This window comes from Myotis myotis, unplaced genomic scaffold (assembly GCF_014108235.1).
Source record: "Myotis myotis isolate mMyoMyo1 unplaced genomic scaffold, mMyoMyo1.p scaffold_m19_p_5, whole genome shotgun sequence".
Taxonomy (NCBI): Eukaryota; Metazoa; Chordata; class Mammalia; order Chiroptera; family Vespertilionidae; genus Myotis; species Myotis myotis.
In genome coordinates, this window is record NW_023416357.1 from 15194427 (window position 1) to 15219863 (window position 25437).

General features: G+C 45.7%; 1 pseudogene; it reads left to right on the forward strand.

The window, feature by feature from the left end:
* LOC118655947 overlaps positions 1–8768 on the forward strand; it is a 30373-nt pseudogene extending 21605 nt beyond the window's left edge.
* Positions 8769–25437: the final 16669 nt, after the last annotated feature.

Genomic DNA, 25437 nt, shown 5'->3' on the forward strand with positions numbered 1-25437 from the left:
AGGTTCGCCATCACTGCTCTAGCCTCTGATTCTTGAGAGGGAGGCTTTTTTTATTATTATTTGTATTTTGTATTGGTATCAGGTGTACAGATTGGTGGTCAGACAATGATATACTTTACACAGTATTCCCCTTAGTATTTCCAGTACCCCAACCAGCACCATACATAGTTATTGCAATATTATTGACTACTAGAGGCCCGGTGCACGAAAACTTGTGCACTGGAGGGGGGATCCCTCAGCCCAGCCTGCCCCCTCTCACAGTCCAGGAGCCCTCAGGGGATATCCTACTGATGCTCCCATGGGGAGCGGGCCTAAGCCACAGTCTGGCCTCCCTCTGCGGGAGGTGACTGGGATGATCAGGGGAAGGCGCTACCCCCATCACCCCGCTGCTGCTGCCACTGCTGGCCATGGTGGCAGTAAGGCCTGAGCCCTGGGCCTCGCAGCCACTGGGGCTCACGGCTGCCTGAGCCCCAGGCCTTGCAGCCACTGGGGCTCACGGCTGCCTGAGCCCTGGACCTTGCCGGGGTTCAAGGCTGCCTGAGCCCAAGGCTGCCTGAGCCATGGGCCTCACAGCCGCTGTGGCTTTGTCTGGATGGACATCCGAATGGATGTCTGGAAGATGTACACCCTAATTAGCATATTACCCTTTTATTAGTATAGATACTGCCTATGCTTCACTTACTTCCTGTGTCTATTTTGGAACCACCAATTTGTGCTTCTTCACCTCTTTCACCCAGTTTCCTAACTTCACTCCCCTCCAGCAACCACCAATTATCTCTGAATCTATGAGTCTGTTTCAATTTTGGTTTGTTCATTTATTTTGTTCTTTAGATCCACATATAAGTGAAATCATATGGCATTTGTCTTTCTCTCACTGACTTATTTCACTGAGCATTAATGCCCTCTAAGTCCATCCATGCTGTCCTAAATGGTAAAGATTTCATTCTTTTTTTTCCATTCCTATATGTACCACCACCGCTTTATCCATTCATCTATTAGGGGGCACTTGGGTTGCTTCCATAGGTAGGCTATTGTAAATAATGCTGCAATGAACATCGGGGTGTATATATTCTTTCGAATTCGTGTTTTGGGGTTCTTTGGATAAATCCCAGGAAGTGGAATCACTGGGTCATAAGGCAGTTTCATTTTCAATTTTTTGGGAAACTCCATCCTGTTTTCCACAGTGGCTGCACCAATCTGCATTCCCACCAGCAGCACACTAGGGTTCCCTTTTGTGATAGTGATGATTTTTATTAGAGCATTTGATAAGGTCAATGGCTCTGTTTTGCTTTAAAATGGATATTGGTATGTGTGTTTGCTGTTTAAACAAGATGTTTTTATAACCAAAAAGTCTCCCAGAATAGCATTTCTCAAGTTAATCCACAGCAGAAAAAGGAGGCTGTGCATTGAGGGTCACTGGTGGCCCAAGGGAGGTGGGAGAACCAGAGAGTTGAGGGCGCACTGCTTGCAGGATGGGAGTACAGCATAGAGACACTGTGATAACACCACCAAACCTAAGACAAAACCTTCACAACAAAATTTTCCAGGTTCACAACAAGAGATTCATAAAGTAAGATTCATAAAGTATATCCGGCTATATAGACAGTGCAATTCTATGCAGCTATTTAAAATGATGTTATAGCATTTACAGAAATTGAAACATGTTTGTTGCCCAAAAAAAATTTTTTTAAATCAGTCGCCAAAATAGTATGAATCAATTTTTGTTAAAAAATGATAATAAGTAAATTGCATGAACCTATAGATGGGAAAGAGGCTACTGATAGTGATTATTTCTGAGACTGAGAGAAAGGTTTATGTTCTCTTTGCTTAGCTATACTTCTTATTTTAATTTTTTATTTTAATTACTAGCACTACTCTCTACTAGGCCTCTTCTAATAACTTCAGCTCACTTCATCCTCACAAATGCCTATGAAGTAGCTACTATTACAATCCCCATTTTTATGGATTCAAACACTGAAGAACAAAGAGGTCAAGATCACAAAGCTAATGAGGGGTGGAACCAGGATTCAGACCCAGAAGTGGAATCACTGGATCATAAGGCAGTTCCATTTTGGGTCTGGGTTCATAACTAATAAAACAAGAACCAAAATAATTGGGTGGAAAAAAGATGGAAAACTGTATATGTTTTTCATCACAATAATAAAAAAATAATAACAAAGACAAATATAGGAAGCAAAGAAGGAAGAGAAAGAGAGGAGGAGGAGGAGGCAGGGAGGGAAGGAGAAACTGTGTTTCATAAGGGAAAAACACACATATCCTTTTGAAAACTTTAAAAAATTGTTTAATGCCCCTAAAATTGTATTATAAAAAGGAATCTGTGTGCTTTTTTAAAGAAAAAGTATAAACTGAAAAATAGATAAACATTGAAATGGTTAACCCCAAATAAACTGCAAGAATTCAGAAACATGCAAGCAAAATGTCTTAAATCAGAGGTCCTTAGTTTTTTTTTTTCCTGAATACTTCTCGCTGGCTGCTCCCCGTCTCAGAGCACAATAGGTGTAGAGGGGCTGGATTCCCTCCCTATCCCACAAGTCTGGACTTTGCCTCTCTAGAGCATGCTTCAACCTGACTAGCATGGAAGTCATCATTTTTTTTTAACTAAAAAAAAAATGATAATAAAAGCAGAATTGTAAAAGAAGGAGGGGGATGATGCCCACGCTGAAAGAATGACAAACCTTAAATACCAGTTCACACTATTCAAATGTGAGTGTTTAAACAGGAAACACATAGACCCCTCCAAATGGGGATAAGACCCAGGGCTGCAAGTGAACAAATGAAGTTTATGTCTGCAGCCAAAACAAACCACCCAGTTCAGCCAGATTTGGGCAGGGAGGGTGGGTAGTGGTTGACGGAGGAGAGGAAGGCAAGAGGACAGGGAGAAGCTGGGAGGGGAGGAGAAGCCTGAAGGAGTGAGAAGCATCGTGAGAGAATGGAGGTGGGAGAGGAAGACAGAAGAGAGAGGGGCGAGATGGGGAAGCTTCTGTTTTACAGGTGGAGGAAGGGACACAAACGTATGTTGAAACTCATGGAGCCTTGCCAGGAGCCGGTCCATCCTTGCTGTTTCAAGGGACCTGGCATATATGGCATACTGTTCTTAATATGTTTGCTCACCTTCTTGGCACTAAGTGTTTTAACCAAGGTCACCTCTCTGAGAAAGGTTGTTTCCCCAGGTGGGGATTTTCCCCTGAAGTTAGGGAGGGAATAAAACCCCTTAACTAAGTGCCAGGCGCGTAATTAATCACTTTAACTACGAACAATCATGCTTAAGCTACATAATCTTTACTCCCTGGAATGGAGATAAGAAACACCCTAACCTTTGGAATAGAGATTGATAGGATTGGAATCAACTGGTATAAATACAGATGTAACAAGACAAGAAGACACAGAACCTAGACACAGAACCTAGACACAGAACCTAGAAACAGAACCTAGACACAGAACCTACACAGAACCTAGAGACAGAAGAACTTCGCTGGAGAGAAGATGGCAAAAGATCCTGGACAGAAACGGGCCACAGAACCTAGAGACAGAACCTAGCAAGAGAACCTGGCTGAAGAACCTAAAGACAGAACCTGGCTACAGAACCTGGATAGAACATGGCAAGAGAACCTGACTAGAACCTGGTGACTGAACCTGGCTGGAGAACCTGGACAGAACCTGGCTGGAGAACCTAGCGAGAGAACATGGCTACAGAACCTGGCTGGAGAACCTAGCAAGAGAACATGGACACAGAACCTGGCTGGAGATCCTAACCAGAACTTCGCTGGAGATCCTGACCAGAACTTGGCTAGAGATCCTGGCTAGGCTGCTGATCAACTGAACACTGTCTCCGTGTCATTCCTTCTTCGCCGACTCCGTCCACACCTTTGGGGACCCCTGGACCTGCTGGGGTTGGGCCCCAGCATCTGGCGCCCGAACAGGGACCCTTAGGTAAGCCCCACTCTAGGGATGGATAGGACTCCACCATAGGAAGAGGGTGGATAGTCTTCGCCGACTCCGTCCACACCTTTGGGAACCCCTGGAACAGGATTCCCTTGGGTAAGCCCTCCCCATTGAGAACCCCACACTCGGGACGGATAGGACTCCACCAGGGTACTGCAGACCCCCCTATAGAGGGTAAGTAGGGTAAGAAGGTGGATAGTACAGAACTTAGATTGAGAAGATGTGCCATACTGACTCCAAAGAACGAAGACTCTGTATTGATTCTTAGATTGAGAAGATGTGCCATACTGAGTCCAAAGAAAGAAGACTCTGTATTGATCTTTAGATTAAGAAGATGTGCCATACTGAGTCTAAAGAAATAAGACTCTGTATTGATCTTTTAACACATATGCTTGCTAGCAGAGGAATTAAGGTTACTCCCAGTCAGACAGAACGTTTTATACAAGAAGTATGTCCATGCTTTTCTGAGGAAGGAAAGGTAAATGTAAAGGCATGGGAGGAGGTAGGCCCAAGGAGCCTTATCCTTAACCCCACTGCAGCCTTTCCACCCCGGGAAAGTGCAGGATTGGCAAGCGCTCCCTGGGGTGATAGATCAGGACTCAGGTAATAGCGGAAAGCGCCAATCCTACTCTTAAAATGGATACAAGAAAGCATTTGGGGTTTTTCTTTTTAATGCCTGCTTTTAAAAAATAAAAAAGGGGGAATTTCCCAGGAGCCAGTCCATCCTTGCTGTTTCAAAGGACCTGGCATATATGGCATACTGTTCTTAATGTTTGCTCACCTTCTTGGCACTATGTGTTTTAACCAAGGTCACCTCTCTGAGAAAGGTTGTTTCCCCAGGTGGGGATTTTCCCCTGAAGTTAGGGAGGGAATAAAACTCCTTAACTAAGTGCCAGGCGCGTAATTAATCACTTTAACTACGAACAATCATGCTTAAGCTACATAATCTTTACTCCCTGGAATGGAGATAAGAAACACCCTAACCTTTGGAATAGAGATTGATAGGATTGGAATCAACTGGTATAAATACAGATGTAACAAGACAACAAGACACAGAACCTAGAAACAGAACCTAGACACAGAACCTACACAGAACCTAGAGACAGAAGAACTTCGCTGGAGAGAACATGGCAAAAGATCTTGGACAGAAACTGGCCACAGAACCTAGAGACAGAACCTAGCAAGAGAACCTGGTTGAAGAACCTAGAGACAGAACCTGGCTACAGAACCTGGATAGACCATGGCAAGAGAACCTGACTAGAACCTGGTGACTGAACCTGGCTAGAGAACCTGGACAGAACCTGGCTGGAGAACCTAGCAAGAGAACATGGACACAGAACCTGGCTGGAGATCCTAACCAGAACTTCGCTGGAGATCCTGACCAGAACTTGGCTAGAGATCCTGGCTAGGCTGCTGATCAACTGAACGCTGTCTCCGTGTCATTCCTTCTTCGCCGACTCTGTCCACACCTTTGGGGACCCCTGGACCTGCTGGGGTTGGACCCCAGCAGAGCCTGAGCACCTCCTCCTTTCTTTTCCTCGGTCCCTCCCAACAGACTTCAGGCAAAACATCCCCATCTGCAAAAGCAGGGAACGTGTCTTTAGCTCTTAACTACATGGTCTGGATTAAATTTTGTAAAGACGTTCGAGTGTCGTATGTAACAAGCATTAAGCAAAAGCCTTTGTTTCACTGCAATATCCTCCAGTCCACAGAGCAGCATGAACAGACCTTTTTAAAAAGTGATCTTAATACAAATAAAGCAAGTGCTGCTTCAGAGAAGGGGACCCGAGCCCAGAAAGCTGCAAAGTGGTGTCACAAACTCACAAAGGAGGAGACAAAAGCTCACTTTGCCCATTCAGCTCACCCACTTACTCACCTTCCAGGAAACCAGTATTTTATAAATAGCGGGGATTAAACTGTTTTAAAATAATATTGTTCGTGTCACTGCAGATGCCAAGTCTTGTGAAAGGAGCTCTCTATTCCGCTGGAAAGCACACAGGTTTGTCTGGTGAGCCGCCACAAAAGGCTGGCTTGGGGCGGGGCGGGGGTGGGGGTGGGGGTTGATTCTTGAGCTACAAGAACAGGAAGAGCTGAGCAGCTTGGAACTGCTTGGGATTCTTCAAAATCCCCGTGTTCTGCCTGAAATGACTGGTCATCCTCATCCTCTCCCTCATAAGCACACTAATCCCACCATATCCCTCAGACCCCAACCAAAAAGACCACGTATTCCCAGGTTAGCCACAAAGCAGCACATGGCACAGGTGGGGAATTCAGAGAAGGACAGAGGTAGACGTGAGAATGAAACCAAGCCCGGGATCTCTGTTCGGAATCTTTGCATCAGGGCTTTAAAAGATCATCTGCACCTCATCTTTGCTCTCTAGCCTTTGACCAAAACGCACAGACACTTTAACCTAATTTCTTTATATTCACTCATTTACCAGTGATGTGCTGGGCCCTGTTTTATTTCCCTTTGGTGCCAGTGGCCTAAACACTTGACTTTTTTAATCTATAAAAGTGGGGATTGTAAATTCTCGTTTTCAGAAATTCCACTGCAAGACTATATCTTATATCAGGGGATTCCCTTGTAATGGAGTTGTACTTATGTAACAGACTTAATGAAGAACTGCTAAGTTATTGGTATTCCACTCACATCTAATGTCATTTCCCAATGCTAAAAGGTGAACAAGAAGGTAAGAATACATTATTAGCACTTTTAAAACCTTTATAATGAGGTTTAAAATATTAGTTCACTGGGCATATATTTGCACACAGTTACCAAGACTTATTAAGACTCCAAGGTGAAACTTAAGCAGCCCTCCCCTCCTACAGCAACTGTCAGGGCAGAGGCCACTAGGCACTGACCCAGTTACTTCTTCAGATGCTTTAATTATCCCAGAAATAACACAGCTCTTTTTTGAGAAGTGGTGATATATTTCTGTTCTTCCTTCACACCCTTACTGTGCCTGGCCAGCTCAGCCAAGGGTCCGGTGAGCCTGGGGAGGGGGGGGAAGGGGGTGGGCGGCGAAGGATGCAGAAAAGACAGATAACGAGAATAAGCTGGGTGGATCTCCTGTGCCTGGCTGAGGCCATAGAGAGAGATCCAGACAGCAAGCTGAGCCTTTATTTTATAGCCAGAGGTGAACAAGGTAGTGGTCACCATAGTTACAATGTTCTTGTGAGTTTCACTTGTTTTGGCAGCACTTGCTGCACCTCCCATAGCCCATTAGCTACCTTATATAGAAGCTAAGAGGGCTGTGCCCTCTAAGCTGGGACTAGTTTGTGGCTTTGCCAACAGTTCAGTCTGAGGCTTAACCCTACAGCCACTCCCTAAATCTCACCCTTTTTTATTTTTAAGCTACTATAATAAAAGTAAAACTTAAGCATCAAGAACAAAACTCTGGCTATTAAAACAATAAGAAAACAATGCCAATGCAAAATAGCAATGAGAGAGAAATCACATGACAGTAACATTTTTCTACTAAATGAAAGTTTCTTTTGCTGATTTATTCAGTGTCCTCGGACTTGGCTGCGTAAGACTTTATAGAAGACTGGCAGCTAACCAATGCTAGCATAACTAGAGACATGGTTGAGGGAGTAGCCTCCACTTCTTGCTTTTCTACCATCTGCTGGGCCTCAGTTGTTAACTTCTTCAGCTGACCCCATGTTGGCACTTCAGTCCCTTGCGTAGCCTTCCTTTTCTTCTTTTTTCCACTTTGCTGTCATCAGGGCAACTCTCAGTCTTTGGAACGATGGGACAAGGAGCTTCTCTGGGTCCATTGTGGTGACACATGTAACACTTTGGCACCGAAATTGGCTGTGCTGGTCCTTCTGGAAAGATACATAACAAAACCTCTTCCCCACATCATTACTGAATCTGGTAAAAACTCTTGTCTGGTTTGTGCATCCTTCCACCAGGCTACCCCAGCGGAGGCTATTGCACTGGAGGTCCAATGCCTTTTGGCTGCTGTACAACTCTCTGCATTGTAATTCAAAAAATTTAACACACGGGAGGCGGCAGGAAACCAAACGCGAGCAGGAGCTGGGTGGACACCATGGCCGGGATCACCACCATTGAGGGTGAAACGCGAGATCCAGGCTCTGCAGCAGCAGCCAATGATGCCGGAGAGAGGGCCGAGCGCCTCCAGCAGGAAGTGGAGGGAGAAAGGCAGGCTCGGGAACAGGCTGAGGCTGAGGCGGCCTCCTGGAACCGCAGGATCCAGCTGGCTGAAGAGGAGCTGGACCATGCTCAGGAGCGCCTGGCCATTGCCCTGCAAAAGCTGGAGGAAGCTGAGAAAGCTGCTGATGAGACCGAGAGAGGTATGAAGGTTATTGAAAACCTTCATACCGAGCTTTAGATGATGAAGAAAAGACGGAACTCCAGGAAATCCAACTCCAAGAAGCTCTGCACATTGCAGAAGAGGTAGATAGAAAGTAGGAAGAGGTGACTCATAGGCTGGTGATTATTGAGGGAGACTTGGACCGCACAGGGGAACGAGCTGAGCTGGCAGAGTCCCAATGCCGAGAGACGGATGAGCAGATCAGACTGATGGACCAGAACCTGAAGTGTCTGAGTGCTGCTGAGGAAAAGTACTCTCAAAAGGAAGACCAATATGAGGAAGAGATAAAGATTCTTACTGGTAAACTCAAGGAGGCAGAGGTTGTTGAGTTTGCTGAGAGATCGGTAGCCACGCTGGAAAAGACAATTGATGATTTGGAAGATAAACTGAAATGCACCAAAGAGGAACACTGCTGTACACAAAGGAGGCTGGACCAGACTCAGCTGGACCTGAATGCGATGTAGGACCACCTAGTCCCGCCCTGCCGCTGCTCCTCCCTCTGACCCTGACTCCGCCTAAGGCCAGCCTGCTTGAAGCTGACCTTTAAACTGAGGGCTGATCTTTAACTGGAAGGCCGCTTTCTCCTTTCACTGCCTCCCACCCGCGTCTTTTTCTCCAAATTGTCTCTGCCTCCCCTCAGAGATTTTGACTGGGCTAGAGGCTGAGCACCTTTGGAACAATTTAAGGGAATGTGAGCATAATGCAAAGTGTCTTTAAAAGCATGTTGTCATGTACACATTTTGCAACGACCTTTTCTGTTGTTGATGGGGCAACCATTTGTAAAACATTCCAAATAATTCCACAGTTCTCAAGCAGTTCTAATCCCTTTCTCACTTTTAAGAGGTAATTTTTCAGCTTAATCCATATTGCCCTCTCCATAGAGGAGGAAAAGAGGTTTGGGCCTGCCTTACTGAGAGCCAAATAGAGCCCAGAGAAAGACTCCACTATGGGGAATCATTGCTTTGTGCAGAGTACTAGCCAAATTGAAAAGGTGATTCCAGGAGCAGTTAGCCAAAAAAAACAAAAGTGATGTTTAGGTTTCAGCTTTTAAGGCATTGTTGGCCAATTAATTTTTTTCATCAGAAGTGACCAAATTAAAATGGTGAGACCTCTCTGTCAGAGACCAAATTCTTGTCTCATCTCTACCCTTTCCCCAATGGTCCACAAAATGGATCATGTGCCCCTTATGTTGAAGTGACCTGCCTCCTTGAAAGAAAGAAAATTATGTTTTTGCCACTGATTTAGCCAAATGAAACTCATCTCATTACCCTCCTCTGGGTCTGAAGCTGTTGTCTCTAAAAGTGCCATCTCATTGTGCTTTGTACCAGTGCTGGAGAAATCTTGAATAGTTTATGTACAAAACTTTTTAAATTTTGTATTATTTTGAAACTTTGCTTCTTTGGGGTTGGGGCACACTGGCCACCCTGTCTGACTGTGAGAGCTTGCTACAGTCTGGGCTGGCAGTGTGCTGATCTTTAAGTTTCTTTCCCTACCTAATGCCCCGGTGTGTGTTTTTAAAATATATTTTATTGATTTTTTTACAGAGAGGAAGGGAGAAGGATAGAGAGTTAGAAACTTCAATGAGAGAGAAGCATCGATCAGCTGCCTCCTGCACACGCCCTACTGGGTATGTGCCCACAACCAAGGTACATGCCCTTGACCAGAATCGAACCTGGGACCCTTGCATCTGCAGGCCGACGCTCTATCCACTAAGCCAAACCAGTTAGGGCCTAATGCCCTGGTTTTAGTGAGGTTTCTGTGAGGTCTGTTAGGTGCGCATCCTGCAGCTTAGTGGCTTAAAATGTACTCTCCTTTTGTGAGGTCCCTTTGGGGGCCAATTGGGAGAAAGAGAAACCAATAGTGCAAATGTTTTGATACTGAAAATTGAACAAGTATCTTTTTAAAATAAAGAACCAATCAAAAAAATTTTTTTAACACATATCATTCTTCTCCCGTTTTTTGTTGGTTTTTTTTTTTTTAATATATAATTGCTTTTTAAGAGTAGAATTGGCTCTTTCTGCTATTGCCTGAGTCCTGAACTATCACCCCAGAAAGAACTTGCCAATTCTGCGCTTCCCGGGGCAGCATGATGAAGGTTTACTGAGCCGGCTGGAAAGGCTGCAGTGGGGTCAAGGATAAGTCCCCTACTGTTTGGTGGCACCGGGCTGCTTGAAGTTTCCCTGCCTGGGGGCACTGAGTTATCATCAATATCAGTCTTGGAGTGGCTTTCATTGACCCAATGCTTTCCTCTCCTGCATCTTGGACATAGTCCAGGCTGCTTGTTTCCACTCCCTGTAGCCTGTTGACTTCCATTAGTAGCATTACAGTTTTTAGCAAAATGCCCTAGTTTGCCACAGTTAAAGCAGCCCCCTTTCCTTTTCTGCTGACCAGTGAACAACTCCTTTAATGCGGCAGCTAATACTATTCCCCGAACGTAGGCAGATACAATGTCAGCACAAACACGAATATAATACTTCCATAATAAGTAGTCTCCAGGTGAGAGACAAGTCTTTACGACAATATGAAGCCTCTAGTAACCTATCACTATATAACGATCTCTAAGTTGTTTTCCTGTCTTCTCCCATGCCTCTATATTTACCTTTCCTTCCTCAGAAAACCATGGGCAGGTTTTACTTACAAAAATCCAACTAATCGAAAAGCTGTTGATACCTCACAGAACAGCCCCGTGCTTGGAGCACAGCCTGAAGCATGGATACCTATAAATTCTTCATGCGATCCTGAATTTCCCATGTTTTACACCTAGTTACCACTAAACTTCGCTCCTTACCTTTCTTTTTACTTTCTGCACATGCTTCACTGGAGCGTCCTTTCACCTGACAACTGCAGTTCCCCTGAACTCAGGCCCCGAGTTGGGCACCATATGTGATGGGCCAGCTCAGCCAAAGGTTCAGTGAGCCTGAGGGGGGGCAGTGAAGGATGTAGAAAAGACAGACAAAGAGAATAAGCTGGGTCTAGGTGGATCTCCTGTGCCTGGCTGAGGCCACAGAGAGGGATCCAGGCAGCAAGCTGAGCCTTTATTTTATAGCCAGAGGTGAACAAGGTAGTGGTCACCATAGTTACAATGTTCTTGTGAGTTTCACTTGTTTTGGCAGCACTTGCTGCACCTCCCACAGCCCATTAGCTACCCAGTTAGGATCTAGGGAGCCTCATAAGGTCAAGCTTAATTATGCTAAGAGGGCTGTGCCCTCTAAGCTGGGACTTGTTTGTGGCTTTGCCAACAGGTCAGTCTGAGGCTTAACCTTATAGCCGCTCCCTCCCTACACCTTACAGCCAATGAAAGGGTAATGGAAGTCACAAACACATGGGATGATTAACATCCTCAATGAATAGCCAATGGATGCCCACTTTCCTCCTTCACGGTGCCTGTCTACAAATGCTTACTTTAAAATAGAGAATCTAGATTTCTAACAAAGATAAATTAGCACCCAGAGTTAAGCAACTGTAAATCATGATGCAAATACAACACATTCAGAAACCAGTTACTTTGCATTTTCTCTTTAAGCAGGTGGAACATACTTTACAGGTAAATGAAGTGACTAGGAGTTGATTTCCCATTTTTAAGCTCCTAAGTCTGCACAAGCCTGGTAAAAGGGTACTGAATGCCCAATGCTTTTGAGATTAATTTTCTCAGCAAAAGAAAATCAAATATCCCACCTACTCTGTTATCAACCATAGGTATCAAAATGTGGATGACATAGAATTTTGTCTCGTGAAAAGACTATTCGGTTAATAAACATTTTTAACTGCCTAATAATCTCAATTGGACTAGACATAAACGTAAGTATTTCCCCTCTGAGCTTAAGGGCATAAATAAAATGAACTGTATCGTCCAACCTCAACAAATGTTTTAAAAGCATGAGCTACAACTATATATAACCAACGCCTGCTATGACACAGAAAATAAGGTTACTCTATTCCAGCGATTTTTTAACCAGTATGCCTCAAGAATTTTTAAAACATGCAATATCTGACTATTTAGTCGGGAGCACTGACCTCTTCTCCTCAAATAAAAAAAAAAAAAATGACAACAGCCAACACAATAATAGCAGTTGTGAATGAATCAAAATTATACCTATTTTTTGTCAGATTGGCAAAAAAATATATATTTTTGGCATGCTACAGAATTTTAGTAATTAGTTTATGTGTGCCAGGAGATGAAAGAGGTTGAAAATCGCTGCTCTGTTCTAGTGACCATATTCTCCATCATTACTGCTACAAGGAGCTGCCACTCGTCTGAGAGTCTTCTCCACTTATAAGCTTAGGCGGAATCATAAGCTGGTTGGACAAGAATGGCCTCTGACTCAGCAGGTTCTGCCTCTTTGCCCCAAGACTGCTATACACCTAACTGGCCTGTCTGCTGCCATTATCACATCTATACTAATAAAAGGGTAATATGCTAATTAGACCAGATCAACCGGCCATCTTCCGGACGTCTGACTTCCTTCTGGACAAAGCCATTGTGGTGGGGGCTGAGGCAGAGGCAGTTAGGGGCAATCATGCCAGCAGGGAAGGGCAGTTGGGGGCGACATCAGGCCGGCAGGGGAGGGCAGTTGGGGATAAGATCAGGCCAGCAGGGGAGGGCAGTTAGGGGCGACCAGGCCAGCAGGGGAGGGCAGTTGGGGGCGAGATCAGGCCAGCAGGGGAGGGCAGCTGGAGGCGAGATCAGGCTGGAAGGGGAGGGCAGTTAGGAGCAATCAGGCAGGCAGGCAGAGGCAGTTAGGGGTGATCAGGCAGGCAGGCAGAGAGGTTGGGGCGATCAGGCAGGCATGCAGGTGAGAGGTTAGGAGCCAGCGGTCCCAGATTGCAAGAGGGATGTCCGACTGCCGGTTTAGGCCCGATCCCTGTGGACATCCCCTAAGCCTTAGGGCCTAAGGGGTCCCCGAGTGGAGAGGGTGCAGGCTGGGCTGAGGGAACCCCCTACCCTGTGCATGAATTTTGTGCACCAGGCCACTAGTGTGTCTATAACATTTCTTCTGTCCATGTGGCTCGCTGTTCATGTTCACTTGGAACAGCCGCACAGGTTCAGTGCCACAAACCATCTTCAACAGCATCTGTCCATCACACGTGAGTGGCAGCGAACCTGGATCAATGTGGGCAGGCTGACCACGTTCCAGGGACTCTCAGGCGCAAGCTTGTCATTGGACAGGGCTCCGAGTGGCTGCTGGAGACCAGTTTGAGGTTTGCCCCACACGGATTCCCTCTGTGCTGCTCGTGCCATGACAATCACAAGCATTTTGTGCTGAGTCCTTTTCCATTTTAACGTATGTAGGGTTTTCAACAGCAGTGTTTGGCATGCTTGTCTTCCCAACGCGGTGGTTATCTTTCAGCCTTAGTTTTCTCATCTGTAAGACAGAGATCACCCCGGCACCTACCTCACCAGGCTACAACTGGCATATTTTCTCAAAGTTCTAGAAGTCCAAGATCAAGGTGTCAGCAGGTTCGGTTTCCTCTGAGGCCTCTCCTTAGCTTGTGGATGCCCACCTCCTTTCTGTATCCTCACATAGTCACCCTCAGTCTCTCGGTATCTGTGTCTTAATCTCATCTTTTGATAAGAATTCGGATCATATTGGATTAGGGCCCACATGTTTGACCTCATTTGACCTTAATTACCTTTGTAAAGGTTCTTTCTCCCAAAACATAGTCCAAGGTACTGGGGGTTAGGATTTCAACATATAAATTTTGAGAGGACACAACAGATTATATATATATATATATATACAAAACCCTAATATACAAATAGACCAAATGGCAGCACAACTGAACAACCGAACAACCGGCGACTATGACCAAAAGGGGGCGTGCTGACCAAAAGGGGGCGTGCACAGAACATGGCGGGCGTCAGTTGTGGTGGGATAGTGGAGCAGGTGAGCAGGGGCGCCAAACCAAGGCAGAACGCCGGTCGCTGTCATCGGGGAGAGCCTCTGGTGGTTACTGAAAATTCTTTGCTCCTGCGTGCCACAGTCCCGCCTGGCACTTGCACCTGCTGCCGGCGCCAGCCCCACTCGCACCCCCTGCCAGTGCCATCAGCGGGTGCAAGCAGTGGCTGCCGGCCCCAATCGTCCCTCAGGACTCCTCCACTTCCCCCTGTTCCTGAGGGGCGATAGGAGCCAGCAGCTGCCTCTGGCACCTGCTGCCAGTGCCCAGCACTGGTCCCGATCACTCTGCACTGCCAGCAGGTGCAAGAAGTGGCTGCAGGCCCTGATTGCCCCTGAGGGCTTCTCCACCTCCCCCTGCTCCTGAGGGGCAATCAGGGCAGCAGCCACCACTCACACCTGCTGACAGTGCCGACCCCACTTGCACCCAGTGCTGGCGCCAGCCCCAGCCCCAATCACTCCATGCCATCAGCGGGTGTGAGCAGGGCCAGCACCATCAGTGCATGGGAGCGGCGGCGGTGGGAGCAGGGCTGTGGGTAGAGAGGGGTCCAGGGGCTGCAGAGGGAGGGGCCTGGTAGGGGGTGTGGAGGATGGGCGGAGACCTGCCCCTGTGCCCATCGCAGCCTCATGGCCCACAGTTCCTTTCAAGGTGCACGAATTCATGCATTGGGCCCCTAGTAACACAAAATAAGCACTTCTGCTGTGATATTTATCAAAACCTGCCTTGTTGGATATATCGATGGCTTTATTGCTAAATTATAAGTGCTGTGAGCTTACTGAAGGTCTTTCATCTTCAGCTACAATCCTCAGCTACCATTGCAGCATCACCTCCTGCCTCCTTCCACACTGGCCTCCTTTCCACATCGAACACGGCCTCTGGTCCCCACAGGGATTATCCCTTCTAGCTGGAGAGCTCTGCCCTCCTCTGACCTCACTGCCTCAGCTGGCCCCTTCAGAAGCCCTATCAATAGCTGTCTTCCCCACCGGGCTATCAGCTGTACACATGCTCAAGGACTCTCATCTGTTTGTTCCCTGGCATCTCCCCAGTCCCCAACACAGTTCCTGACACTTAGTCAACCCTCTTTTAGGGAACATCGCTAGAGTCAGCGATGACTGTTTCCTCGGCGGTGCCTCACTTTGTTTTATTGTAATGAACAATCACATGGACATTTCAGGACACCAATGCATCACAAACACTTTTACCCTTTTCCCCAAATCGACTAAACAAGGTTCAGAAGTGGCCCACACAATGTGTAGACCTCCAAGAGTAAGATCTGTTATTCTCCCCAGTGTCCAAGCATTCCAAGGTCTACAACCACTCCCACAGGAGTGGACAAAGAGGGCTTTTCCCACATCCACAGCCGAGCCCTGTTGTCGAACCTAGCGGCTGCTTTCAAAAAGGAAGACATTCTGACCCTTCCTATTACCTGCCCAGGGGCAAAAATGTTGGCCCATGGGAATCTGATCATGATTCTATTACCCAACCTGGGGTCTGCACAATAATAGGCTTCCTCCAAATGAACTCAAAATATCCCAGGTTTACTGTTGAGTTGAAGCTCCTGGTTTTTATTCATAAAGTAATGTGTGAGCAGTTGTTCCACCTTTTTTTTTTTTTTTTTTTTTTTTGGCTGTTTGTTAAAAGTGAGGCTACAGAAAGTAAAGCCAAAGGCAAACAGCAGAGAGGTATAAACAAACAGCCACTGTGCTCAGTGCCAGAGAAGAGCTTAGCATGACTAAAGGAGAAAATGTAACAGGTAAACATCCTTCTAAAGTTTCCTGTGCTGCGGGAACCAGTTCCTCGAAATATCTACACTCAGAGCAGCCTTTTTCTAATGCTGACACTGGCCTCAGGCCTGGGAGAAAAACAGGGCCCGCGGACTTCCCCGGGGAATTTCGAGTTCTGCATAGGTCTCAGCTCACAGAGGCAACGATCTGTGTGCTTCAGTATTTATTTCTGTTTTTTCTTAAATAATGTACCCACAGAAGTGCACATTTGCAGCACTGATGGTAAATTATTATGGCTGCTAAAATCCTTTCCACATCAGCCTGGGATTAGGGAAATTAACTGTCGTTGGCAAGGGTTAGGAAGACGATGCTATATGGCAAACATACTTTGTTTCATTCTTGCTGCTCTTCACCCTGACCTGGGCCTGCCCACTTACCTCCTTCTGCTCCCAATTGATGTAAAATAGGGCTGGTCACTTAGCTGGGAGACACATGAGTTGTACAATAGTGTTTATAAGGATGTGATGCAGTGACCGCGCGTGCACGCGCGCGCGCGCGCACACACACACACACACACACACACACACACAAAGAAAATATTTACCAAAGGGTGCTAGGTTTTACTCAGGAAAAGAAAGTTGTGTAAAAATTTAGGGGATATTATTCTTTACTAAGGGCTCAGTGCACAAAATTCGTGCACAGGTAGGGTCCCTATACCTGGCTGGTGATCAGGGCTGATCGGGGCCTTCGGGATGCCAGCTGGGGCCTTCTTTCTGCACCACCCCCTGGTGGTCAGCACACATCATAGCGAGCAGCCAAACTCCTGGTCGGTCAAACTCCCAAGGGAATAATTTGCATATTAGTCTTTTATTATATAGGATAATTTTTTTAACTACAAAATGTATATATTTGTGTCTATAATTTATTATTAATATATTTTGTTTATATATTTATCATATGTATATTCATTATGGAAAATCATTAAATAAATAAAATTTGCTTTAATGCCACTAGCTAGAGATAATCAGTATCAATGTTTTGGTGTATGTCCTTTTATTTCTTCTGTTTTATACATATATATATTTACATACCTTTTCTTTGTTTATAGAATTGGAACAATATTACTTTAGTGTCCTATTTTTCTCATATATTAATTGTGAACATTTTCCCATGCTATTAAACAATATTTAATTATTTTTTTATGTTTGCAAATTCAGTAGATAAAAAGAGATATATCAATTAAATTCGCTAGACATTTAATGTCCTACTGAAGTTAAACAAGAAACATTTGATCATTTTAAATTCTTTAACTTAAACCTGAACAAACCAAGAGAAAAGTAAAAGAAAAGAGTATAGCCCAGGGGCATGGCTCAGTGGTTGGGCATTGACCATGAACCAGGAGGTCCCGTTTCCATTCTCAATTAGGGCACATGCCTGGGTTGTGGGCTCAATCCCCAGTGTGGGGCATGCAGAAGGCAGCTGATCAATAATTCTCTCTCATCACTGATGTTTCTCTCTCTCCCTCTCCCTCTCCCTTCCTCTCCGAAATAAATAAAAATGTTTTTTTTAAAAAAGAAAAGAACATAGCATTGAAATCTTAAAGCAAACATAATTAATAAAACATAAGAACATGGTATAAAGTTAATAGCCATGTTTTACAACTTTACAGGGTAAAACTTGATACATATATGTAGGATTATATAGTATGTGGGTTTTAAATTAAGACATACAATCATCATTGGTTTACTGATATTAGAAGTAGCAACTCCACCTGTCATTTCCAGGTCACTATCATCGTTGACAAAAATGGGGAGAAAACACTAAAAAGGCTAAAAAGAACTAATGAGAATTGCCTTAATGCAACATAAAATAGATATGTTGGAAATTCCAAGTACTTATGAAATAAATTATCTGAAAATAAGACATTAATGGGTCTACCTTAGCAAGATGTTCACAAGACTAAAACAGCAAATTTTGAGCAAGATAAATATGCACATAGATGAGGAAAAGGTTGAAGTATTACTCATGTAAACGATATACATGGCTCTTAATTAACAAAATATACATTTGCCTTTATTAAGTCCTGACGGACACACTCTATTGATTGCTATAATCGCTGTAGCTATAGTTACATAGCTATAAATAGTGTCGCTAAGTGAAAAAAATATAATATACAATGTCCCTTGAAGGTAAATACTGAAACAAATACCTGGATTTTTTTTTTTTTCATTCCACAATATTCATGCTTAAGAAGAGAGTGAGAGCAAAACCAAATGAAGTGAAAGGTGACTTCCATGCTTTCAGAAGCTCCCAGGCGTTTCTCACCTGTTGTGCATGGAGGCACATGCAAAAGATAAGGAAACTGCCCGTGGGGCTTTCTCTGCGCACCATCTCTCTCCCTCTCTCCAAGGGAACTAAACATTTGCTTTTGTCCAAACCCAAGGGCTAACAAGAGCTAGAAACAGCCAACAAACTTGACACAAAAGCAGCCTGCGCCCCACCTGGATCTCTCCGATGCTCGCTAGGGCACCATGGGTTGCTTGGGTCCACCTCGCTGACCCGCTGACCGCAGGGGCCTCTCCGCAGCCAAAGGAAGGGGAACCAGCAAGCCCAACAGAAAGGGGCGATCCTATCAAGTCCCTACCCTATCACTTTTGCACTTTTTAAAATATATTTTTATTGATTTCAGAGAGGAAGGCAGAAGGAGAGAGAGAGAAACATCCATGATGAGGAAGAATCACTAATTGGCTGCCTCCTGCAGCAACCCGGGCATGTGCCCTTGACGGGAATCGAACTTGGACCCTTCAGTCCGCAAGGCCGATGCTCTATCCACTGAGCCAGACCAGTAGGGCAACACTTTTGCACTTTTGTGGGTGCCCAGGGACATGACTGGCCACCACCCACTGAAAAAAAAACAACCTGCAAAACTCAAAAACCAGCAACTCCAGCCCTACCAGCTCCTCAAACCGTTTCCACACCTGCCACGCCCTGAAGGTGAATCCCAGACAAGAAGCCCGACCCACTCTCGACCGCGTGGACCCCACGGAGCAGCCCAGCGGCTGCGCGCGCGCCTTGGGGGCAGCAGGGCGTGGGAGCCGCGGGATGGGAACCGGGACGGGGCACGCACAGTACCGGCTTGTCCATGGCGCGGCGCCCCGGCGCTTCGCGGGGACCCGCGGCCGGTCGCGCCCGGCAGGTGCTTGGCCCACCGCTGTCGCCGTCCTCCGCCCACGCTGCTCCCCCGCGTCCCCTCGGTATGCACGTTGTCCCGGCCGTGCGGCTGTTGGCGGCTTGCGTGGTTGCCTTGGTGACGAGCAATGCTCCGCCTGGACCGGGCTCCCTCCTCCCACTCCTGCGCTAGGGCGCCTCCCAGGGTCCCCGCGCCCGCCCACCCGCCTGGAGCCAGTTGCACCGCAGCCCTTTGGGCGCCAGCCCGCAGAGCGCAACTTTGGGCCCTGAGCCCAGATGCTGTTTCTTGACTGTTTTCTATCAGGTTTTTGTGAGTTCTCGGCGGGATGTGACTTCTAGCATCAGCCAAGTCCATTCGTTTGGAACTTGTTTGAATGTGGGATTTAGGCTTCTCTAGCTCCAGGAGAATCAAATCAAAATGGAATTTCCAATGTTTCAACTATAATATGCACATCTTCTGATAGTCTTGACTCCTACTTAGGTTCCTCTCCTTGCTTCCTTGTCAGCTTAGAACTCAATGGAAAGGTTTAACCTGGTGGTGACAAAGGTAATTTCCTAAATTCTGTCTACCTGTCAGAACAACAGCTGCATTGGCACGTGTGAAGTTCCCAGGAACTTTGCCTTAAGACTTTCTAAAGGACAATATACATGTTTCATATCTACACACATACACACACAGAGAGAGAGAGAGAGAGAGAGAGAGAGAGAGAGAGAGAGAGAGAGAGAGAGAGAGAGAATTTTATTAACTGTTTTACTTCCATAATTTTGGGGGGAATTTTTTGTTGTCATAAATTGTGGGCTAGCACGCATCAATAGACAGTGAAGGGATGATCAGTTCACAAATCAAAATGACTTCAAGTTATAAAATTTGGCAATGGAAGACGTCACTGTTGTTGGTAACCCACCAACATTTCAATTTCATTCTTCTATGCCTGTTTCTCATATTTATACAAGAAATGGTAAATATTTCCCAGGTCCCTTGCCGTTATAGGTGGCCATGTGACATGGCTGTGGCTGATGAACCACAAATGGCAGTCTACTAGGGCTCCTGGGAATGCACTTATATTCCTCATAAAAGACAGATTCCACTTCATACTTTCTGGAACAAGACCGTGATGCCTGGAGTTGTTGCTGCTCTGGAAACATATTATAAAACACAGCCATATCATGACTGTTCTAGTACAGTCCTGCTTGAACCAAGTGCCATGGGCTGCATGGCTTACAAACAACAGAAATATTTTTCTTATGATTCTAGAGGCTGGAAGTCTGAGATCAGGCGCCAGCATAATCTCACTCCGGTGAGGGCTCTCTTCCAAGTTACAGATGGCTGACTACTCACTACCTCATCCAATGGGCAAGAGATCTACCTAGCTTCCTGGCCTCTTCTATCAGGGCACTAATTCCGGGAGTAGCGGGAAGGATTAAAAATGGCTGTGGAGTAAGTGGATGCTGCACAGACATGCTCCTAGGACCAAACTGGAATTACAACTAAAATACAGAAAAACTTCCTGAATAATCAACAGAAGATTCCCAGGAGAGAACCCTGATAACCCAGGACAAAAAGTGGAGACCACATAGAGACCGGTAGGAGGGGTCGAGGCACAAAAGGGCTGGCCGGGGTGTGACAGACAGCAACTGAAGTTCCAGAGAGATCAGCTGGGAGGGGTTCCCACTGAGAACCCAGAAGTCTAATCCCCACTCTGGGCCCCCCAGCAGTGAGCACCAGAACTGAGAAGGGTACCCCTATAACACCTGACTGTGAAAAGCAGCAGAGTTGCTGTTGGCAGGGAGAGGAAGCTGGAAATTCAGGCTCCCTCTTCAAGGACCAATGCACAAAATTCCCTGTCAAACCACCCACCTTGTGCTTCAGCAGAGGGAGGGCAGAGTAGGCTGGAGCTGAGTGAGCAGAAGCCAGGATCGGGGGCTCAGGAGTTAGAGCTCAGAAGGCAGACACCGGGTTTCCTGTGCTGAGACATTCCTTCATGCTGGGGAGGCCATCTTCCTCACACAGGCATTAGCTAAAAAGGCAGTTTTGCCTGAGGGTAAGACAGCTGATCCGCTCTATTGGAAAACACCTTAAGCCCATTAAGAGACTGAGAATAACAATTAGCCTCCAGGCAAAAGTAATAGCTCCACCCTGTTGAAAAGAACTCTTGCCACACCTGTGGACGATTGCCTGAGGGGAACTCAAGACAAAATCCTATCAGTCTGTAGATAGAGGCGGTCTCTGGAGGGTTTGAATCTTTGCCTGATCTAACTAGTCAGAAACAGAGCTTGAGAGGCATAGCAGATCTACCTAATACATAGTCACAAACCCAAACAGGCAGCCCAAATGAGGAGGCAAAGAAACAACCCCCAAATGAAAGAACAAGAGAATTGTCCAGAAGAAGAAATAAATGAAATGGAGACAAGAAATTTATCTGATACGGAGTTCAGAATAATGATGGTAAAGATGCTCAACAGCATGAAAAAAGATAGAGTAAATATGAAAACAGAAATAAAGAATGACATAGCACAAATAAAGAACACATTAGAAGGAATACACAGCAGATTAGGGGAAGCCGAAGATAGAATCAGTGAATTAGAATACAGAGTTGAAAATATCACTCAATCAGAGAACCAAAAAGAAAAAAACAGCAGTTCTATCTGCTGACTTCTCTGGATAGATCTTCCAGACAAAAACTTAACCAGGAAACAGTGATTCTTAAAGGACACACTAGATCAGATAGATCTAGTTGACATTTATAGAACAATTCACCCAAGAAATGCAGAATATACATTCTTCTCAAGTGCACATGGATCATTCACAAAGATAGACCACATGTTAGGACACAAAACAAGTCTCTACAAATTCAAGGAGATTGAAATTATATTAAGCATCTTCTCAGATCACAGTGGAATGGACAACCTCCTTTGAAAGAGCTTAACTTTTTAAAATTGGGCACCCACTATGCTACTTTTAATCTCTCCTTCCTTTCTCATGCAATTCCTCTATTTACTAGCATTTCCAAATTTAATGAGGTACAGCCTCATGTTAATGTTTTTAAGGTGACTTAAAGAATGGGGCAATATCGAATGTATGCCCCCTCCCCACCCTCCACCCCCACCCCCCCAAAAAAAGGAAAAGAAAAAGAATGTATTGAAAGGCTATTAGGGTAGCTCAGAATAGCTGAGAATGTTGGACAGTGAGGCTTAGAAAATGGCCAGGAGGATCTATCAGCAGCAGCCAGGCCAGGGACAGGTCAGACACCTGCCACAAAAGCAGCCTGTTTGAGGATGCTGCTGCCTCCCCAACTGACTGATGGGAGAACATATTTGGCAATGATACATCTGATAAAGGGTTAATATCCAAAATATATAAGGGAATCATGCAACTTAACAGAAGGAAGACAAACAATCCAATTTTAAAAAAGGGCAAACGACCTAAATAGACACTTCTCCAAAGAGGACATACAGATGGCCAAGAGTCACATGAAAAAATGCTCAAAGTCACTGATCATCAGAGAGATGTAAATTAAAATGACAATGAGGTATCACCTCACACCTATCAGAATGGCTACCATCAACAAATCAACAAATGACAAGTGCTGGCAAGGATGTGGAGAAAAGAGAACCCTAGTACACTGCTGGTGGGAAAGCAGACTGGTGCAGCCATTATGGAAAACAGTATGAAGTGTCCTCAAAAAATTAAATATGGAACTCCCATTTGACCGAGTGATCCCACTTCTAGGAATATATCCTAAGAAACCCGAAATACAAATCAGAAAGAATATAATGCATCCCTATGCTCATAGCAGCACTATTTATAATAGCTAAGATCTGGATACAGCCCAAGTGCCCATCAGTAGATGAGTGGATAAAAAAAGCCGTTGTACATTTATACCATGGAATATTATGCAGCAGTAAAAAAGAAGAATCTCTTACTCTTCAAGACAGCATGGAAGGACCTGGAGAGTATCATGCTAGTGAAATAAGTCAGTGAGAGAAAGACAAGTATCACATGATCTCACTCATAAATGGAATATAAGTAACAAAATGAAGTGATGAACAGAGTGAATCCAGAGACTGGAAGCATGGAACAGAGTGCGGAATCTTGGAGGGGGGAGGTTGGGGGTGGGTGGGTAGGAGGTAATCAACTAAGGACCTTGTATGCATATATGCATGGCCCATGAACACAGACAATGGGGTGGTGAGGTTCTGGGGCAGGAGGTGGGGGCAGTCTGGAGGGTGTCAATGGGGGAAAAAGGGAGACATATGTAATACTTTCAACAATAAAGAATTTTTTAATTAAATAAAGGCACTAATCCCATTTATAAGGGCTTCACCCTCATGACCCTCCCAAAGGCCCCATCTCCTAATACCATCGCACTGGGATTAGAGTTTCAACATTTGAATTTGGGGGTGGGGGGGAACACAAATACTCAGTTCACTGTAATGACCATGAGGGAAAAGCCCCTTGAATTATGAAAATAATAGCTTTAATACAGTGGTTCTCAACCTTCCTAATGCCACGACCCTTTAATACAGTTCCTCATGTTGTGGTGACCCCCAATTTCATTGTTACAAATTGAACATAATTAAAGCATAGTGATTAATCACAAAAACAATATGTAATTATATATGTGTTTTCTGATGGTCTTAGGCGACCCCTGTGAAAGGGTCGTTTGACCCCCAAAGGGGTCGTGACCCACAGGTTGAGAACCGCTGCTTTGGAGGCAGGGGATGAGAAGGATTACATGCCCTCAGATGCTGAACAGGGATATCTATCCCATGGGGTAAGATGATCTAAGCAAAGCCTCCAGGCACAGGTGGATGTCCGTCTTGCTGGAGGCTGAACAGGTGCCTGGCAGGCAGCCAGCCTTGGGCTGCTTTTGTTTCATGGTAATGAGAAGGGCTGCAGGCACGGCTCCTCTCCACAGGCATCATTCGGAGATGCTCTTTTAAGGATCCGTGGTGGGTGTAGACCAAGCCACTCTGGGTAGATGCCCTTTTTCCCTCTGTCCCTCCATGTTCCATGAGGCCTAAGTGTTAGGGCCCCCCACCCCCCAGACACTTCTCTGCCTGCCCCTCCCGGTCTCCCTCAGCTCTTTCCCCCCTGGTATCAGCCAGGTGTTCCAGCATGACTGCTCCTTAGCATCTAGGCTGCCACCATCATGCTGGCTTCCACAGAGGGGTGGCACAGAAGGCACTGTAGTGGGCCTTTGTCCTTTTGGAGTGACCCTATCAAAATCCCCTTCCTATCGTTGGAGGATTTCCCACCCAGCAGAGCCTTCCTTCTGCTGTAGAAACAAAAGTACCAAATATTCTCCCAGACCCCTTTACTGCTAGGGCACCGGCATGTGCCTCAGATGTGACCAATCAAATGCACCCACCTTGGACTTGAACACGGGCCGGTAGAGAATGCACTCTGGCAGAGGGTGGCAGCAGCGACCCTCACTGAGTTTCCCAGGCAGTCATGGCTGCAAAGGCCTCCTACGCCGTGCGTCCGTCCAGCAGTCAGCCCTGGAGGCAGCAGCATCCTCAAACAGGCTGCTTTTGTGGCAGGTGTCTGTCTGACCCATTCCTGGACTGGCTGCTGCTGATAGATCATCCAGGCCATTTTCCAAGCCTCACTGTCCAACATTCTCAGCTATTCTGAGCTGCCCTATAGCCTTTCCAAACATTCTTTTTCTTTTCCTTTTTTTTGGGGGGGGTGGGGGGGGGGGGTTGAGGGTATACATTCGATACTGCCCCATTCTTTAAGTCACCTAAAAAACATTAACATGAGGCTGTACCTCATTAAATTTGGAAATGCTAATAAATAGAGGAATTACATGAGAAAGGAAGGAGAGATTAAAAGTAGCATAGTGGGTGCCCAATTTTAAAAAGTAAGTTCTTCAAAAGGAGGGTTTTCATAGGGAAGAGAGAGCTGAGTGCTGCTTCCTTGCCTTGTTGACTAGTTTCAGAGGTTTAGCAGTCAGAGTTCTACTAGAGAAACGCAACCAGTAGGGTGTGTGTGTGTGTGTGTGTGTGTGTGTGTGTGTGTGTGTGTAAAGAGAAAGAGAGAGGCCTATTTCAAGGAACTGGCTTCAGCACTGTGGGGCTGGCAGGCCTGAAATCCTTAGGGCAGATTGTCAGGAGACAAGTTGGAAACGCCTGGGCAGGAGCTGAAGCCACAGCCACAGGCAGAATCTCTTCTTCCTCAGGAAACCTCAGTTTCACTCTTAAGGCCTTTCAACCTTTACCAGTTACTCAGCAGGAATCTGATGCAAAACGAACACCAGAGTGCCATTATTTGCAAAATTTTAGAAATACAAATATTTTTATAATTAACACTTAGACTTTACACC